The sequence below is a fragment of the Strix uralensis genome, chromosome 2 (assembly GCF_047716275.1).
Source record: "Strix uralensis isolate ZFMK-TIS-50842 chromosome 2, bStrUra1, whole genome shotgun sequence".
Taxonomy (NCBI): Eukaryota; Metazoa; Chordata; class Aves; order Strigiformes; family Strigidae; genus Strix; species Strix uralensis.
Window position 1 is genome coordinate 85,177,122 of NC_133973.1, and position 20,939 is coordinate 85,198,060.

Consider the following 20,939-nt stretch of genomic DNA (forward strand, 5'->3'; position numbering starts at 1 on the left):
GTAGCATAAATCCTGTTGGGTTCAGCTCCATCAGAAGCAGACTGCTTGCTTATTAGACTACAACACCATGTTCTTTTTATAAGTCCAGGGACAGAGTTTTATTTTGACTACTCTTTATTTTGAGGCAATAACTGTGGCAGTATTATCTAAACAAACAAACAAAAAAACATTAATTAAAATCTTACATGTTAAGCTTTCATGCACATTACAAAATTGTGTTTCTACTCTGTTTCATCTCCTCTGTTTTATATTGATATGATCCAAGAGTCAATGAATATTGCAAATGGAGTCTATTAACTTAAATAAACTTTTGGTCTCGATTTGAGTATCAGGAGATGCTTGTAGTGAAATATGTCCTTTTTCTTTTTTTTTTTTTTTTTTTTTTAATAAAGCAACAAGCATGGCCTTAATTTCTATTATAATTTTAATCTCATGTATCATAGAATTTTCATGCATTTCTTTATTCCAAACTGATATCAAACCAAAAATAAATTATTTTTTTAAATTGTAGTGGAAAATTTCCTTCTACGCAGTTTGTTCAAAATATGTTTATAGTTAGTATGTATAGCACCCTATATAACAAGTACACCAAAATCAAATAATCTTGAAGTTTCTGAAAGGAAAAAGTATGAACTTCTAATCATATTAGAATTAATGAAAATCACACCTTTCATTCTTCTATTTTAAATCAAATATTCATATATGAGATGTACTGTAGTAACGTTTTCTGGTGATCAGAAGAGTGATCAGTGATGAACTGTATTGTTAAATGAGATCTGTTTGCTGACTTAACAGAACCTTCTCTAAAAAATATTTTAAAATGTCTTTATTATGATATTGAAAATAAAAATCTGTTTCTTCTTGCATTAGCTAGTAATTTATGGAGGATTTAACACTGTAAAATTTAAGCATAAAAATCAGAACAGATATTCGAACACACACTTCATTTAAAAAAAATACTTTTGAAAGTAACAACTTATTCTGTTTTATAAAAGCATTTTGGTTTTAAGCAAAAAGAGAGAAATATATACTGTACAAGACTGGTTTGTTGCAGTGTTTGCCCTCTAGGTCTTCTCATAAATTATATCTCCCGACAGCTTCTTCAGGCAAGCCAAATATGTAGCTCAGGTCTTGACAAAGATTAAATCAAAATGACTAACACATTCTTCTTTAACAAAGCCCTAAACACAACTCAAAGTATAAACAAATTCTGACTACAGAACAGAAAACAATAGATTTATAATGCCAATTGACATTAAATTTAACTTACTTTTGGGACTGATTACATGTTACTACTCGTATCTTGACTAAACAATATGACTTGTCTTATTTCTCTGCTCTTCATTGCTCTATTACAATAAAATTCTACAAAGACCTCTATATAGAACAGTCATTTACTATTACCTTTCATTTGCTTAAACTCTTACTGTAGTCTCCTAGTTCTGATTATTCCATTCTTAAAAATTTCCTGTATTTCTAGCTCATTTTAAATGACAAATCCTTAAACTCTTTGTATGAAAATAAGACATGTTATCTCTCCTATATTCTCACATTGGTGAATATGACAGAAGTATAAATTTACTAAAGTTTTAGGCATGAGACTTCACAGTTTCATTAGTCCACACTCTGGAAACATTGTTGTTAAATTTGACCATGGGAGTAGGATTTTGCCATTACTAGTAAAAAACCACCAGACATTACATAGTGCTGGGTCTCAGGACTTTCCAGGGCTTGTATCAGTCTCAGCTAGTTTTAGGCTGCTTTAACAACTGTAGTGGTCAAGTCACTATTGCCTGACCTATTGTAGCTTTAGCGTGGTGAATGACACACAGGTTAAGGGCCTGACAAAGCTAGGTGGCCATTGTGTAAGAAACAATAGGTCTTTGTGTCAAATAAGGCTGAAAAGGACTGTTGTGCACATTTCAGGCGTCACTTGGGAAGTAAGAGGTCTATGGTAACAGGGCAAATGACCTAGTTTGAGTTAAGACTACTGGAGAAAGAAGCCACCACCATGATCAGCATATTTCTGTCAGAAAACAATCTGTATTGCTAATGTCTTATCACAACTCCTTGCCCCTCTTTCTCTGTACAAAGACTGAGAAGTATCAACCTTAGATATAAGGCACACTGAAAGGGTATTTATAACATCTAGGAAAAAGTGTTTACAGTCATGACATCCATGCTTAACAGTTCTGTCTCTAATGTTAATAGTGTTTTTCAGTATTAATTTGATAATTAGAAATATTAGACTTTTAAAACTGCAACTGGACTAACAACAAATTCTTGGCTCTGTAAATACAGTTTGTTTCATTTTTCTCAGAAGAAGATTTTGAGTGTGACAGTATTTAAAGGTGAATTAATAAGAATTTAATTCAGATTCTCACCTTAACCATAACTGTCATTTGAGATACCTAAGGAGCTGAGGCATCCATATATGACTGAAAGTTATGAGAGAAGCAAGAGAACAGGTGGGATATCCTTCTATAGTTGAAAAAGGTCTGGATAACCAATTATAGGCAACTAAATCAAACCCTTTTGTGAAAGATGTGGACCCACTGGATGTTCCTACAGTTGATCTGACACATAAAAAAGTAAAATTCTCACTGGCTCACTTTCCATCTCGGTCAGAGTCTCTTTCTCTCTGTGTCAGAAAGTTCTGTAAAGTGAGGTCATCAGCACTTTCTGGTATATTTTAGAAATAAAGAGTACCTCACTTTGCTCTGAAGGAATCAAAGATATACATCTTGACTGAAATGAAATGGGATTGAATAAAACACTTAAAATTTACATAAAAATTACATTATTTTGCCTATCTCCAAGTAATTACATTCTGTGTTTAGGTAGGTCCTCACCAAATGTCTTGACAGTTGCAGATTTCTTCCTGAATTGCCTAACTTGCTATATGTGCAGGGTAGGAAGGTTACATATTAATAAATCGTGTAACAAATCTTAAACAAAATAAAATCATTTTCCAAGAAATAAAGAAAATGAAAGCTGTACTAGGGCAGCATCTGATTGCAATTTAAGATTTATTGCTTGGAATAAGTCTGTTACAGGCATTTAGAACATGTTTCTATTATTATGCATATCAGATCTGTATACTGCAAGGCACTAATGGGATCCAGATCAAATATTGGCAACTGAGTGCATTTCTGTCAGCTTGGTCAGATTCATACATACTGTATGGAATTAATTCCAGAGATATTTTTGTTTATGTGTTTGGTTTTGGTAATGCTTGAATTATCCTTATTACACAAATACAGTCTCTGGCACACAGTCTGAGTAGAACAGACAGACAATGTCTGATCCAAAATAAAACCTACTCTTGCAAAGTTCACTTGTTAAAATTTGAGCAGATCTGAATCAGCAGAGTGAGTTTGTACTAAATCTGAGAATTGTGTCATGTGGCCTTGGCTTATATAGTCTCATGCCAGCAATGCTAAAGTCAGATGTGGTGTGTTAGTTGTGGCAGATCCACCCACTCAATGAAAACAGGGCTTCTTGGCTGCTGGTGTAGCAGCTACTGATTGCCTTTGCTCTCAAGACCTCATGGTATTTGAGGCCTTTGACCAATGGGAGCCGCTATTGACTACAGGTCAGATTCAGCCTGGGTATAAATGGAGTCCCCTGGGAGAGCCATTTTGAGCTTGTCCCCTGGAGCAGTGTGCTGTGGTTGAGAACTCTCCCCGTGGGTTGGGACACTGCCCAAGGAAACTCCTCGAGGTGACTTGGGTTGGGATGTTGCCCTGAGTAGGTCCTGGAGGTTGAGAGCCTTCACTTGTTAGGTGAGTGATAGAGCATTTGGGGTTGTCGTTAAACCCTAGGGAGTGATGCTTTGTTCTGCATTTTACGTTGTTGTTAAACTCTAAGGAGTTCTGCTTTGTTATGCATTTTGGGTTGTCATTAAATCCTAGGAAATTGTTCTGTTCTTCTCTCACAGACATTTGAACCTGTAATTTGAGAAGGTCTAGTTAATTGTGTTGACAATAAACTTTTAATTTTTGGTGGTTGGTTGTTTATTTTAGAGCCTCTGTAACATTAGTGAACTGTGAACATAGTATACTTTTGCATAGCCATTTGTCCTTTGAAAATGGAGATGATATCTGAGTGTTTATGATCAGCATGAGTAATTAAGATTCAGAAGGAGTTATGGTTTACAAATATTTGCTAAAGGTGTTCAGAGGACTGTGGCTTTCCATCCCTTAACTCCCCACTTCCTCTTTTACCCTTCTCATTGTTTCAGGACTCCCTATTGCACACCACCCATTCCATCTTACTCCATCCCATCCCACCCCACTTTTATAATGATGAATCTGGCCTTGGTTTTCAGATTGATAGCAACAATTAAATGTGTATGCAAACACAATGACAGTTGACACCACAAACTAGTGTAAAGAAATTTATGGGACATATTACTTATTGATTAGCTAGTATGAGAACAAAAATAATGTGGGAAAATCTCTTCATTGTGAAAGAGGTATGAAAGTGTTTCATTCAGTAAGAACCTAACAGTTTACCTTACATCAGATCAACTATGTGACCTTTAATCCATTGGCAAACTGGGAACAAAATTGGGCAGTGGCTTAGTGCTACACATAGCTAACATTTCAGGTCTACTGTACCTATCTAGATCTCTGCTAGAATTGTATCATAAACAAATACAGTGAAAAACACAAAAGCTATCACTGACTCAGAAGCAGAAATACAGTACTTCACCAGTACTGTACTAGCAGAAATACAGTACTTCACTGAGATTTTAAAAACATTAGAACAATGTCAATTCAATAAAGTATGTATTTTAATTAAACATTGCTGTGTGTTATTTGTTTAGTAAAAGAAAACTGATTTTTGAAACCCCTTATCATCATGCTTCTTGCAAGATGAAATGTTAACACTCAATTGAAAAATGGAAAATATTGATTGGACAAAGTGATTAAATGAGAGTTGACAAGAGCATGCATCATGTTAACTGCTTCTCTGTAACTAGGGTTAGATAAATCATTCCTTGGAAGCAGCAAAGATGATACATTATACTTTATATTTGTCATTAATGAATTTTGTGAAGAAACTGCACCCACTTCATACTGTAGTGTTTTGAGAGGTCATTTTCTACCATAAACCATGTTTCTTGTTACTCAAAATATTGATTATAATGCAGTTGAGTTGATAATGCAAATGAAAGTATCTTTAGATGAGTTATAGAATAACTTATTCTATATTCTTATATTCTACTCAGTATTTCTTCTCTGTTCTCCTACTGGAGTTTAGTTTTGAAGCTCAGTATTTATGAGAAGCCAAAATGTCTTTATTCAGAAAAATGAGCTGACTGCTGAGGCAAACAGCTCCGGTGCTGGCACGATGCACAACAGGGCACTCTAGCGTGGTGCACAGAGGGGTTTCCCAAACTGCGGAAACCTCAGGAGGAATGGAGAGAACCTCCAGGAGCTCCCAGCTCTCACCAGAGCAGATGGTGGAGACGAGACCTGGCCAGGAGCAACAGTGGCCAAGTCACTTCTGCACCTATAAAAGTAGCCCCAGGGGGAACACTAGGGACCAGGAGCAACAAGAACAGGGTGGGCAAACAGGGCATGGCATGTCAGCAAGGGCGTGGCATGGCAGTTTGCATGGAAGGGCCTGCAGTATTGAAGCAATGGTATCCACCCAGCAGAAAACCATGGCCTCTCTAAGCTCTGTACCCACCACAGGTGACACAGCTTCCCAGACAGAGCTCCAGTGGGAACACGCTGCCATCCACGTGCCAGGCTGCAGGGTGGGCCCTGCTCTTATGCCGGTACTGGATGGCAGCATTGAGCACACCTGTGGGAGGTGTGACCAGGGAGAAGAACTCCTCCGCATAGTGAAAGAGATCCAGGAGGAGGTGACAAGGTTGAGGAGTATCAGGGAGTCAAGAGAGAGTCTCACTCTAGCTTACCTGGGACAGGACTGACAGGCAGACAGGATCCATGGCACAGAGGATTCCCTATCATCTCTCCATCTGGATGATGCGGTGACTCAAGTGATAGGGGGCAATGGTGACAAGTTCCTGCCTGGTGCAGCAGGCGTGTCTCCTCTGTGACTACCCCACCTTCCCAGATGCCCTTGCACAATAGGTATGAGGTTGTCCAAGTGGAATTGAACAATAACACGGACGATGGTTCGTCTAGGTTGGAGGTGTCACCAAGGTTAAACTAGCCTATGCTCTACATCAAAACTGCTTTCATAAAGGAAAAAAGACAGGTCATTGTCACAGGAAACTCTCTCCTAAGGGGAACAGAAAGCCCACTATGCAGACCAGACCCACTTCTTAGAGAATTCTGCTGCCTCCCGGGGGCCTGGGTTAAAGATGTGGAGAGTAATCTTTCTACACTGGTATGGCCCTCGGATTATTGTTGATTTTTCAGGTAAGCAGCAATGAAGTTGCAACAAGAAGTCTGAGGGCAATCAAGAAAGATGTTAGGGCATTAGGATGACAGGTTAAAGGATCAGGAGCACAAGTAGTGTTCTCCTCTATCCTTCCAGTTACAGGGAATTATGAGGGAAGAAAGAGGAAGAACCAGGAGATCAATACCTGGCTCCAAGCCTAGTGTCACCAGGAAAATTTTTGGGTCTTTGATCATCGGCTGGTCTTCATGACATTGGGCCTGTTGGCAACAGATGGGGTATACGGGGTATACCTGACTCGAAGTGGGAAAAGGATCTTTGAGCAGGAGTTAGCAGAGCTCACTGAAACTTTTAAACTAGATTTGAATGGAGAAAGGGATAAAACCAGGCTCTCTAGAGATAAGCCTGGGGTTGGCATGACAAAGTTTGAGGGACAGTGTTCTAGCAAGGTCCTCTGGTCTGCCATCTCAGTGGAGGTAGGGGATGAAGATCCATGTGCCAGCAAAGATGCAAGGGTTGATGATGTGTTAGAAACCACAGAAGTGCCTGAGAATGGTCACAGAGCGCCATTGGGCTTCTCCCCCCCAAAACAATGATGGGATCAATATCCCAACTGAAGTGCACCTACACCAATACATGCAGCATGGGCATAAAACCAGAGGAGTTGGAAGCCATTGTGCAACTGGAAAACTATGACATAGTTGCCAACACAGAAATAAGTCTTATGAGAAGCATCTGAGGGAACGGGAGTTGTTTAATCTTGAGAAAAGGAGGCTGAGGGGAGACCTTATCGCTCTACAACTACCTGGAGGGAGGTTGTAGTGAGGTGGGTATTGGTCTCTTTTCTGAAGTAACAAGTGATAGGACATGAGGAAACTGCCTCAAGATACAAACCAGGATAAGTTTAGATTGGATATTAGGAAAAATTTCTTCACTGAAAGGGTTAACAAGCCTTGGAACAGGCTGCGTAGGGAAATGGTTGAGTCACCATCCCTAAATGTGCACTCAGGGATATGGTTTAGTGGTGTACTTGGCAGTGTTAGGTTTGCATTTGGACTATAATCTTAAAGGTCTTTTCCAACCTAAGTGATTCTATGATTCTATGACTGCTTGGAAATGTCACATCTTCCTTAATCACTTTGTATTTATTTTATTATGTGATCTGTTTCTAATTATTTCAGACACGTATGCATTTTGAACTTTGAATCTGCTTATAAAGTAATCTAAAATTACAGGAAATTACAGTATTCAATATTCTATATCGTCATTTTTTTCAAATGATTTATTTAATAATTATTTGGGACGTGAATCCCAGGTTTTGTATTTAGAAAGTTTTAACTGAAGATATTCCTTATTTCTTAAAACATTTTTGCAATTTATTGCAGGGGTTTTTTTAATATTATAAGAGTTCTGAGATTGAAATATAAGATGTTCTAAAGGAAATTTGTAGTTTTGTAGTTTTATCATACCTTTTTCCACAGCTTTTTCCTGTGCAGTGCATCCATCTGGAGGTAAGCACCACTATGCTGCTTCATCATAATGGTTGTACCTTTGCCACCTTATAATGTGGATGCAGGATGAGTTCTAAGGCTCCTGAAATGCCTCTCATGCCAGAGAATGCCCTACAAAATGGTATAGTACTGGTACAACTGGAGGACTCTAGAGGCTGTCTAGGGAACTGTACTGTGGACAAAATGAAACACTGTAGAATGATAAGACAAAAGAAGCAGGAGCAGAAGACTTTCTGTAGTATGCATATATATAAAAGAATCCAGAAATCTCAGTGAAAACTAAGTGAATGTTGAAGAGGCAGTTAAGTTGCAGTCTAGGTAACAGAATCATAGACTGATTTGGATTGGAAAGGACCTTTAATGATCATCTAGTTCCAATGTCCTTTTCATGGGCAAGGACACTGTAACTAGATCAGGTTGCTCAAAGCCTCATCCAGCCTAACTTTGAACACTTTCAATGATTAGGCATCCACAATTTCTCCGGGTAAAATTTTCCAGCATCTCACAAGCTTCATCATAAAAAATTACTTCCTTGTACTCTAGCTAAATCTACCACCTTCTAGTTTTAAACCATTACCCCTTGTCCTATCACTACAGGCCATGGGAAAAAGTCTTTCTCCATCATTCTTATAAGCTCCATTTAATTATTGGAAGGTGGCAACTGGGCCTCCCTAGAGCTTTCTCTTCTCAATCCTAGACAACCCCAACTCTCTCAGCCTGTCTTCAGAGGAGAGGTGTTCCAGTCTTTTGATCATTTTTGTGGCCCTCCTCTTGACCCGCTCAAGCACATCCATGTCTTTCTTGTATTGAGGACCCTTGAACTGGATGCAGAATTCCAGGTGGGGTCTCATGAGAGCAGAGTAGAGGGGAAGAATCACCTCCCTTGACCTGCTGGGGATGCTTTTTTTTATGCATCCCAGGGTATGATTGGCTTTCTGGGCTGCAAACACACACTACTGTTTCACATCCAATTTTTCATCCACCAGTATCCCCAAGTGTTTCTCTGTGTGGCTGCTCTCAATCCATTCATCCACCAGTCTGTTTTGATACAGGGGGATTGCCCCAACACCGGTGCAGGACCTTGCACTTGGCATTGTTGAACTTCATAAGATGGGCCCACTCCTCAAGCCTGTCAACATCCTTCTTGATGGCATAATTTCCCTCTAGCATGTTAACTGCACCACTCAGCTTGGTGTCATCTGCAGACTTGCCGAGGGTTCACTCAGTCCTACTATCTATGTCATTAATAAAGATATTTAACAGTATAGGGCCTAATACAGACCTCTCAATCATTTGTTACTTGTTTCCACTTGTATATTGAGCCATTGACTGCAATTCTTTGGATGTGGCTACCTGCATTTCAAATCTATGTCTGGAATTTTATCACATTTCTCTCATTAAAATTAATGAAAGATGTGTGTTCTCCAGGCATTATTAAAATACTATTCATTACCAAAAAATAGAATTTCTATTCTATGGAAAATTCTGTTAATATAATAAATGTAACAACCAATCAACAAAAGATGATTTTCTTTTTCTTGTTGCACTTTTATTTTCTTCCTAATGTGTAAATTGCACTCATTTCAAGCAGTCATTAAATGCCTGACATTACAAAAGCATATTGTCTTTACCAGTGTCTTCTTACACTTGTGATGAATTCACAGCTTCAGTATATCTTACTCCTTCATTGCACTTATATTGGCCCTTATGATTTGTGATAGTTGCAGCTACTTGTAAAAAGAACGATTTTTATCTCATAAAGTGTATAGCTATTCAAAGAACTGAGAACTGCAAATGCAACAGAACAGCCTTGATTCCAGTTGTCTGAACTAACAACCTAAAACAGCTTCTCTGTTGAAACATCTGAGTTTGCCAAAAGTTATGCATGAAATAATGAGTGGGTAATCAAGCTTTTGGAATTTACTATTTCAAAGTATTTATTAGGTAATCAAGCTTTTGGAATTTACTATTTCAAAGAATTTATTACTGAATTTTCAGCACATAAGAATTCTAGCATACGACAAGCAGATAAAACCTAAAGAGCATACTGAGAAGCAGATCAGATGAATGACAGGGGACTCCAGGTGAGATCCATTTTATCTAAGATAACTATTTTTAAAGTTATTTCTCTAGTTTTAACAATTCATCTAAACATCCTTCATAGCCAAAACAAAGGGTAAGTACTTTGAATGATGATATATCATAACCAAAACCATGTGTCTAAGACACGATCTGATCTAGGAGCTGTATAAGAGTTAAGGAGGTGGTTTTATAAGTTCCTTTCTACCCCATGCCCCTAAACTTTCCCTCCTCTTATTCCTTTCCTCCCTGTCTATTTTTTCCAGTGACAGTTATATTTCTTTTCTCTATAGGAAAGGGAGCTCTCATCAGACACTCCTAAGCTGATCTAAGCCATCATTGTGCAAACCTATCCCTTTGTTTATTATTGTTTGTTTGTTTGATTGATTACTTTTGCCTTTTAACTTGTGTTCTGCTGCATTGGTGAGTTTTACATTGAGATCTGAAAAATACTAGAGCTATGTCATGGAGGCACACACAATATAATTTGGACAGGTGTTAAATTTATCAAGATTTATTTTTATCAAAATAATTTAGAACCCCAACAACATTAGCAAACCACAGATTCAATGATGCAAGAGAGCCTAATTATTACACAATTGACTTAAGAGTTCTTAAGATTTAGGAAAGATGACACAAAATGTGCATATCACTCACCTCGAAGATGAGGGCTCTCAATCCCTGGGAGTTCCTCAGGAGGCATCCCAACCTAAAGGCAGGGTCCCCAGCTGCAGACCCGTTGCTCTGGACTGCTCAATTTGCCCTCTGGTGGTGACTATGGTTGTTTATATTTTATATTCTGAGAGTTATAGAAGTATCATAATAAAAAAGTTACAATGAAGAAAAATAAAGTAAAAGTTATGGACTTAACATCACTAAAGTTTAATTTAAACCTGTATTTCATCTCACTGTGTGTACAAAGAAAGCTTACACCACTAAAGGTCCAGAGCTCATGGTCTTGAGGTTATGGTCTGTATGTTGAATGCAGTCCTGATAAAAAATACCCATATCTGATAGACACTTGTGGCTTACCTGTAAATACATATGAAATGACACATAACACTTTTATAAAACAGGATGTAATCTGGCTTGAATGTGTACATGCAAAGACTTTTTAAAGTTAATCTTTAAAATGCTTTCACAAACACTGACCACTAATTGTTCCCAAGAGAAGAAAAAAAAAAGAAAAAAAAAAAAAAGAAAAAATGGCAACCTGAACAAAATCAAACCACCTCTCCTAAGAAGATCATAAAGCACGCTGGAAAGCTGAGTTAAAACTTGTGCTTGTTATGACATCTATGTCTTCCTCCCTTCATGGGGAATGGGATTTTCATTCGCCAGTAATGTCAGTGGTGACTGGACTAAACATTTAGACCCACACAGCCAGATCAGTACACAGAATGAAACATTCTCACTTTGTTACTGTGTTATAGTTACTGCTTGATAGCATTATATGTGAAGTCAGACCTTTGTGTTTCTTAAATTAATGTGCTTATCATAATGTTTTACATTGGAAAGGTTATCAATGCAGGATGCAATAGAGTTGACATAGCTAATAAGAGTTGATAGTATAGTAAGGTTCAACTTATTCTTTTTCTTTCATTAATTTTGCCCATGTACAGTTCTCTCCCATTTTATTAACAATACAGCTATTCTTTGGTACAGGCAGAGTATTATAAGTACTGCCCAAACAGGTGCAGAAATGGAGGATGTAAAAGTTAAAATCAAGAAAGCTGTGAGGTAATGAGCTTTTAGATAGCAATTAGCCAAGCACCATATGTTGTGAAATGACCTGCCTAAAACAAACTTTTCCCTTGGCAGCTAAATGTAAGGAAAGACTTTCTAGGATGATAAATCGTTTAACAACTTTTGAGAGCAAGAGCTGTCTCTTCATATGGCACTACCACAATCTATATTTAGGATCTGACATTATTGTAATATAAACTAAAGAAAAAAAAACAAAAAAAAAAAACCAAAAAACAAAAACAAAACAAAAGAAAAATACCCCAACAAAACCCCCAAACACCTTTCCTAAACTATGCAGAGCTGAGTTACTTCCTGAGTGATACAGAATACATGAAATTGTCATCTGCAAACTTACTGAGGGTGCACTCAATCTCCTCATCTAGATCATCAATAAAGATGTTAAACAGGAGTTGCCTCAAAACCAAGCCCTGGGGGACACCACTCGTGACCAGTCACCAACTGGATTTAACTCCATTCACCACAACTCTTTGGGCCTGGCCATTCAGCCATACAGAGAATAAACCTTATTCTAATGAATTCCCAGTGTAACAATTATATCTTCTATCCAAGAAAAGTCTGTCTTGATCTTAAAATCATCACATAATTTTGCAGAAAACAAAGACATTGAAATTGGTAGGAGAGTTGACAGGCAGTACAGCAGTAAACAGTATTTATTTAGATATTCTTGCAAAAGGACTTCCAAATGATTTTTTCTGCTGTGGATATGACATGAAAATGGGGTTAAAATAAAGGCTTATTTCTCTTTCCAAAACTCAGAACATTCATTTTTATCAAATATAAATGAAGCTTTCCATGGAATTAGGCTTTTGATTACAGAGCTTGCAAGTTGCTGAGTTCATTACTATGTAAGGAATTCAATTCATAATACTCCTGGGAGATGATACCAATACCCACATGCATTTGGAAGCTTTACTTGAATTAGACCAGCTTTAATCTAATTTAATCTGCAAAAATATTTCTGCACTTGATAGCATGAACAGATCATTCAGTTTAACAAAATATAGTGGAGAATTTGTTTATGACTAAATCATACATAGTCATAAATTTTGCTCTTTTTATTAATGCCTTGACATAAGTTTGCAGACTTATGAGACTTGAGTTCAAATGGCTAATGAAACAAATATCATAATGAAAATGGAAGTACACTATTCTCTTTATTAATAAGTATGAAATTTGTGCATATCATACTATTTTTTCATACACAGATCTCAGTCAAAACCAAACAACCAAAAATCTGCCCACATCTCAGCTAACATTTAGTCAAAAAGACTGGGAAGAAACAGGTTTATTATGAGACAGTCTGCATAACTAAACAGTCAATGTGAGATCCATCTCATTTCTCTAGCTATCTAAAATCTTGTTGTCTAATCTGATCTGATCATGTACACATCCTTTGCAAGGGATTGCTCCAGAAACAATTATCCCATATGTTTTGCAAACTGACTTCAGAATGGGATTAATCAATCTGTTGAATGTTCTGTGTATCTCCACTGAGTTCAGAGTGAGTCCGTATGATAAGCTTAAACCAAAGAGAGCTTTCAAATGGCTACAAATATAACGTAAATCCTTTCCAAGTGTCTAGGTATCATGGCAATAGACAATGTGTCCATTGTCACAACAATACATGAAGATTGAGATTTGGCCATTCGTATAATCTCTTTGAATTTGGTGGTCAGCTGTGCAACAGATAAACTTAACTATGGTTAGAAATGCTTGAAAATATGGAAAATTAACTCAGTAAAAAAGCCTGGGAAGTAACTGGTATTAAGGTCCAAACTGTTCCAAGGAGTTTCATAGAATGAGAACATAGAGCTGAAAGCGACCATTAGCTTTAAATTCAGGCTTCTGCTGTTGCAGAAAACATCCTCTAAATATGTCATTTAGAACTGTTTGCAAAATAATTTTTAATATGATGCTCCCTATCACAGGTAAGAAGACAATTTTAACACATCAGTAGCAAACAGAAGTTGTAAAAACTAAAAGCTTCATAATATGCCTTACAGTACGTAAAGTTTTCCAGAGCTTCGAAGTGGATTGCCTCCACTTTCTTCCTAAGGTGAATACCCAAAAGCTACTTTCCAAGATGTTCTGCTTTCTGTAAAGTTTTTCTTATGAGCATTCTTCATTGCTCTTACAGGTTCAGTCTTCCTCCTTCCTTTCAGAGGTCTCCTCTTCACCTGGTGTGCAGTTGCTCAAATCAAGCAAACAGGTTTTCTCCCTAATATGTACTCAAGTTCTCCCAAAAGAACATAATTTATGAACACACACACACACACACACATATGTGTATGTGTGTATTTTAACTATAGAGGGAAAACCCACAGGGAAACAGTTTTATAAGAACAGGAGAAAATAGGACCATCAACAATTACTTGTATTCTTTTATTAGGATGATGCTGGCTAAGTTAAACTTACTCTGATCCCAAGTTTCAGGAACTACAAAGAAAGTAAAAGTAACTGGTGAAATTTTAATTTTCTCACTGAGAATACAGTACTACTGGAAACCTAAATGTATCCTGCTGACACTGCAGTTAATTTTGATTTCTTCTGAACAACAAGATAAAAAATTTAAGATGAAAGGCTAGAATAGTGGAATAAAAGACAGAAGGTTTAGAAGAGAATCAGTCTTAAATTTTAGAGGTGACCAAAGGAAATTCTAGCACATTGGACTCTACCACTCACATTATCAATTCCTCATTTCCTAGAATTATAAAGAAAAAAAAAAAAAAAAGTACTTTGTTCTCTCTTTTAGAACATCACATGTATTACCAAAATGATTAAGAATAAATGTTACAGTAGTCACAGCTTCAATCCTCATTTGCTCGTGGCTGCATATCCATTCTAGGAGACCTTCTTAAGAGTCTTTTCTTCATAATAATTAACATTTCAACAAATGAACTTCCTGCCAGAGCCCATAAAGTATACTTTTCTATTTTTAATATCCCAAACCCCAGTCCTGAATAGCTGCTATTAAGATTTAATTGTTGGATCTAGTAGATGGAACAGCCCGGGTTCTAAAAGGAGCCGACTCAATGGAACTGTTGAAAGCCTATGAGGAAGGTAATTTCTAGGCACTGTTCTAGAACTCCCCTTGGTTGTTCCTCTAAGTGTGTTGAATGTGGATAAATAAAGATACTGTTTTAGTTAGTTATGGACTATTCATCCTTGGAGGTACTCAACACTGAAGTAGGCACAATCCTGAGTAACATACTCTAACTGACCTGATGTTCACAGAATCACAGAATCGTCTAGGTTGGAAAAGACCTTGAAGATCATCCAGTCCAACCATTAACCTAACACAGTTCCCAACTACACCATATCCCTAAGCGTCTCCAGGGATGGGGACTCCACCACCTCCCTGGGCAGCCCATTCCAATGCCTAACAACACATTCTGTAAACAAATGCTTCCTAATATCTAGTCTAAACCTTCCTTGGTACAATTTGAGGCCATTGCCTCTTGTCCTATCGCTTACTACTTGGTTAAAGACACTTATCCCCATTTCTCTGCAACCTCCTTTCAAGTAGTTGTAGAGGGCGATGAGGTCTCCCCTCAGCCTCCTCTTCTCCAGATTAAACAACCCCAGATCCCTCAGCCGCTCCTCGTACGACATGTGCTCCAGACCCTTCACCAGCTTTGTTGCCCTTCTCTGGACACGCTCAAGTAATTCAATGTCCTTTTTGTAGTGAGGGGCCCAAAACTGAACACAGGAATCTAGGTGCAGCCTCACCAGTGCCGAGGACAGGGGTAAGATCACTTCCCTGTCTCTGCTGGCCACGCATTTTCTGATACAGGCCAGGATGCCATTGGCCTTCTTGGCCACCTGGGCACACTGCTGGCTCATGTTCAGCCGGCTGTCAATCAACACTGCCACATCCCTCTCTGACTGGCAGCTCTCCAGCCACTCCTCCCCAAGCCTGTAGCGCTGCTGGGGGTTGTTGTGGCCCAAGTGCAGCACCCGGCATTTGGCCTTATTGAAACTCATACAGTTGGCCTTAGCCCATCGCTCCAGCCTGTCCAGATCTCTCTGCAGAGCCTCCCTACCCTCGAGCAGATCAACACTCCCACCCAACTTGGTGTCATCTGCAAACTTACTGAGGGTGCACTCAATCCCCTCGTCTAGATCATCAATAAAGATGTTAAAGAGGAGTTGCTTCAAAACCGAGCCCTGGGGGACACCACTCATGACCGGTCACCAACTGGATCTAACTCCATTCACCACAACTCTTTGGGCCTGGCCATCCAGACATTTTTTTACCCAGCAAAGCGTGTGCCCATCCAAGCCACGAGCAGCCAGTTTTGCCAGGAGAATGCTGTGGGAAATGGTGTCAAAGGCTTTACTAAAGTCAAGGTAGACAACATCCACAGCCTTTCCCTCATCCAGTAAGCAGATCGCCCTGTTGTAGAAGGAGATCAGGTTTGTCAAGCAGGACCTGCCTTTCATAAACCCATGCTGAGTAGGCCTAATCCCCTGGTTGTCCATTATATGACTTTTAATGGCACCCGAGATGACTTGCTCCATGACCTTCCCTGGCACCGAGGTCAGACTGACAGGTCTATAGTTTCCTGGATCATTCTTTCTGCCTTTCTTGTAGATGGGTGTCACATTTGCCACCCTCCAGTCCAATGGGACCTCCCCATTTAGCCATGATTTCACGTAAATCATGGAAAGCGGCTTGACAGGCACATCTGCCAACTCTTTCAGCACCCTTGGGTGTAACCCCTCCAGTCCCACAGACTTGTGTGCATCCAAGTAGTGTGGCAGGTCTCTGACCACTTCCTCTTCAACTGTGCTGACCTCAATCTTCTTCCCCTCCCCATCTCCCAGCTCATGAAGCTGTGTGTCCAGGGAACAGCCAGTTCAACTGCTAAAGACTGAGGCAAAGTAGGCGTTGAGCACCTCAGCCTTTTCCTCATCCTTAGTTACCATATTTCCCTCTGCATCCAGTAAAGGAGGGAGATTTTCCCTAATCCTCCTTTTGCTGTTAACGAATTTATAGAAACTTTTTTTATTATCCTTAACAGCTGTAGCCAAGTTGAGCTCTAGCTGCGCTTTGGCTCTCCTAATGTTCTCCCTGCATAACTTCACTACATCTTTATAGTCTTTATGAGAGCCGTTGCCCCTCTTCCAAAGGCAATAGATTCTCCTTTTGTTCTTGAGATCCAGTCAAAGGTCCCTGTTTAGCCATGCTGGTCTCCTTCCCTCCTGCTTATTTTTCGGCACACGGGAACAGCCTGCTCCTGTGCCTTTAAGACTTCGCTCTTGAAGTATGTCCAGCCTTCCCGGACTCCCATATCCTTCAAGGCAGCCTCCCAAGTGATTTTGTTAATCAGTCTTTTGAACAGGTCAAAGTTAGCCCTCTGGAAGTCTAAGGTGGCAGTTTTACTAACCCCTCTCTTTGTTTCTCAAAGGATCGAAAAAATCATCTGATAATCACTGCACCCTAGACGGCCTCCAACCTTTACTTCCCTCACAAGCTCTTCCCTGTTCACAAGAAGCAGGTGCAGGAGGGCACCTTCCCTGGTCGGGTCACTCACCAGCTGTGTGAGGAAGTTATCCTCCAGACATTCCAGGAACCTCCTGGATTGTTCCCTCTCTGCTGTGCTGTGATCCCAGCAGATACCCAGGAGGTTAAAGTCCCCCACAAGAACAACAGAAAGTGACCACTAGATTTCTCCCAACTGTTTATAGAAAGCTTCATCCACCTCACTGCTTTGGTTGGGAGGTCTATAGCAGACTCCCACAGCAAGATCTGCTTTATTGGCCCTTAACCTAATCCACACACTCTCAACCCCGTTATCACTATACTTGATTTCTGAGCTGTCATAGCATTCTCTTATATACAGGGCCACTCCACTGCCCCTCCTTCCCTGTCTATCCCTCCTGAAGAGCTTGTAGCCATCGATTGCAGCACTCCAGTCATGTGAGGCATCCCACCATGTTTCTGTTATAGCTACTATGTCATAGTTCTTGTGCTGCATCATGGCCGCAAGCTCCCCCTGTTTGTTGCTCATACTGCGTGCATTGGTGTAGATGTCCTTGAGGTGAGCTAATGAATCCAACACCTTTTTGTGAGTGTGGGCCCCATTCCCTACCAGACCCTTCTCAGGTGCTTCCATGGTTCCTAAACATCTTTCCCTTCTCTTAAATGAAGTGGCAGAGGGAGAGCCCTCACCAGTCAACCATCCTTTAAGCTTTGGCACGCTTCCCTTGATCTTGTTCCTAACATGCCCAGTTATCTCCCCGTCCCCCCTCATATCTAATTTAAAGCCCTCAATAAGCCCTGTAAACTCCTGCCCCAGAATCCTTTTCCCCCTCAGGGACAGCTGCATCCCACCTGTTTCCTTTGTCGCCAGCAGACCAGATGTCTTATAAACCTCGCCATGGTCAAAGAACCCAAAATTCTGACGGTGGCACCGGTCTCTGAGACATATGTTAATCAGATGTGTTTTCCACCCTCTATCAGTGGTTTTCCCTTCCACTTGAGGGATTAATTAAAACACGACCCAAGCCTTCAGTTAACCACCCCAGTGCCTTGAAGTCCTTTTTGAGTGACTTAAGACTTCTCTCTACCACCTCATTATTACCTGCCTGGATGATCAACAAGGGGTAGTAATCAGAGGGCTGCACCAGAGCAGCCACCTTCCTTTTAATATCTCTGACCCGAGCCCCAGGGAGGCAGCAGACCTCTCTATGGTATGGGTCTGGCTGACATATGGGTCCTTCCTTGCCCCTCAGAACAGAGTCACCCACTACAATTACCCTCCTTTTCTTCTTCCTTTAAGAAGTTGCAAGTTTTGGGGCTGAGGGACAAGCTGTGGATGACTCACTAGATGGGTCCTTGTTTCCATTTTCATGTTGGACCAAGAGATCTCAGAACTCTCTTCCCACTCAAACATTCTGTGATTTTGTGATTCTCTATTTACCTGTGTAACTGCTTTCCAGTTAAAGAAATCAGTGCAACTGAAAAATTTATGAACTGAAATCTTGGATCATACTGGGCTGACCAAGAGTTTTTCCTCCAGATCTGTCAACAATCTGTTCCTTAATGATTACACTTCACTGGACTTATACCTCTGACTTTACAATGAATAGAAATAGCTAATCAGAACAGGTTTGCAAAAGACCTATTTGTTGAGATCAGGGTCAGTGGCATATTTCTATCCAAATCTTTCAGGAACTGAAATTATATAGTTCACCATACCACCCAGACTACTTTTTAAGGGTTTGAGGTGGGAATGTTGTTTGTCGTATATATATGTCTATATACACACACAAATTTATTCCTTACAGCATAAGAAATCTGCTGGCTGTTGCAGCATACCATTTTCCCTCACTGTCATTCTAGACAATTTTCATAAGCTATAAGAAAAAATTAAAAAAGAAGCAAAGAATGTCATTGCCCCTAAAGAATGAGCTGTAATTTTGTGCTCTGGTATGCTAATGTGGTCACTTTATGTTTGGGTCACTTTCTCAGCTGTACATTATCCTTTAGTTCACTGGCTACCATAAAAGTACACAGGCTACTCCTAAACTAATATTAATGTGCAGTTTTTGTAAAGTAAAACTACTGACTTTATGATATGTACTTTTGATTAGCTTTTTCCTCAGCACTTCACCTACAAGTGAGAGGATATTCAGCATATTCTGTATATAATTATACAGAGAGATAATTCAAGGTTCACACTGTTCTTTAGTTCTATAGCTCTACATAACTGCTTTCAATCTAAGACTGCTGAAGGCCAATTAAAATGGACAATTACTGAGGTTTTATTAGTTCAGTAACAGCTATATAAGCTTTGGAATTTCCAAACTCTTGAAGAACTCAGTATGCCTGAAGGTATGTTTAGAAAGTTCCATGTACCTTGTTTTATGTCTTTGTTTCTAGTAAAATAAACAATTTAACTGTATAATTAAGGAAACAATGTCAATGTCAACAACTGCTGAGAGGAACAGCAAAAGAAGACTGTCTAGTAGCTAATAATTTTTCAACACACTAAGGCAGGGCTTCAAATGTATCTATGCATTGTAGGAAGAAAAAAAGAATTAATATGCTAGAGTCAAGTGGTATTCAAGAACACAAAGTGAAATGTAGGTACCTGTATTTAACAGATACGTCAGTTTTCAAAAACAAACTCCTCTAGGCAAGTGCATATCTGTTTCCACATATGAAGTGTCTGAGTAATGACAATCTGTGTAGCCCAGTGATTATTTCTAAACCCTAGGAGAGTTCATAGATTAGGAACTTTGCTACCCATCTGCCTGAGAAGTCAGTCCAGTAGGATTTTGGAGATCTTCTATAATCTTCAAGACAAACATACATGCAGCTCACCTGCTACTTTACCCTGTTTGTAGCTTTTTTATTTGAAATGACAGATGAATGGCACAATCACCTCTGCTTTCTTCTGCACCTTCATCTATAAATGTTCTTCCTTCTCACTCCCTTCTCCAGCTTTTCTACATGAATACCTTCAATCTTTCACTAAATGAACTAAGATGGATTTGTAAATGTTTAAATGTTCACAAAATAACATTTTGCATTCACCAACTGCTTGCTTAGAGCTCAATCTGGAATGAAAAGAAGTAACAATCTATATAGAGAATGAAATCTCTGTAGATAGAGTCGCAGTTCTTTGAACAATAAAATACTTGAGGTGATTCTACCTGCCCTCATTTCTTACAATGAGTATCCCAGTAATATCAACAAGCCATTGAATTTCTACAGACTTTCATCAGAGATTGAATTAGAAAAAGGTAACTTCTGATACTGAGAAAATTCAGAACACCCAGCTGATACATATTTTGAAAAATAATTTGTAAAAAATCTTCCCCTTTTCTGTAGTCTGTACACAAAGACAGACTTGATTTTAGTCCACCAGCTTTCACTGTCTCCTTGTTTGCAACAAAGTCCATTCAGTCCTCCTTGGGTCCTCAGAGTATGTGTCTCCATCACATCTCTAAGCTAGCATTGAGTCTCTGGGTCTTTGCTGAGGCACCATACTTTCAGCTTCTCTCATTCCTGTGTGAATCACCTGCACCCAGCTGAACATTCAGCTGAACAAGCTTGTACCCCTCTGTTTCATGTGTTGCAGTTGGGAAAAATGAAAACCACTAATATTATAGATCATAAAAGAAAGAGTTCCCCATTCCTTCCCACTTTTCAAAAATGTAATTTTGAGAAATTATGTTTATACAAAAAGT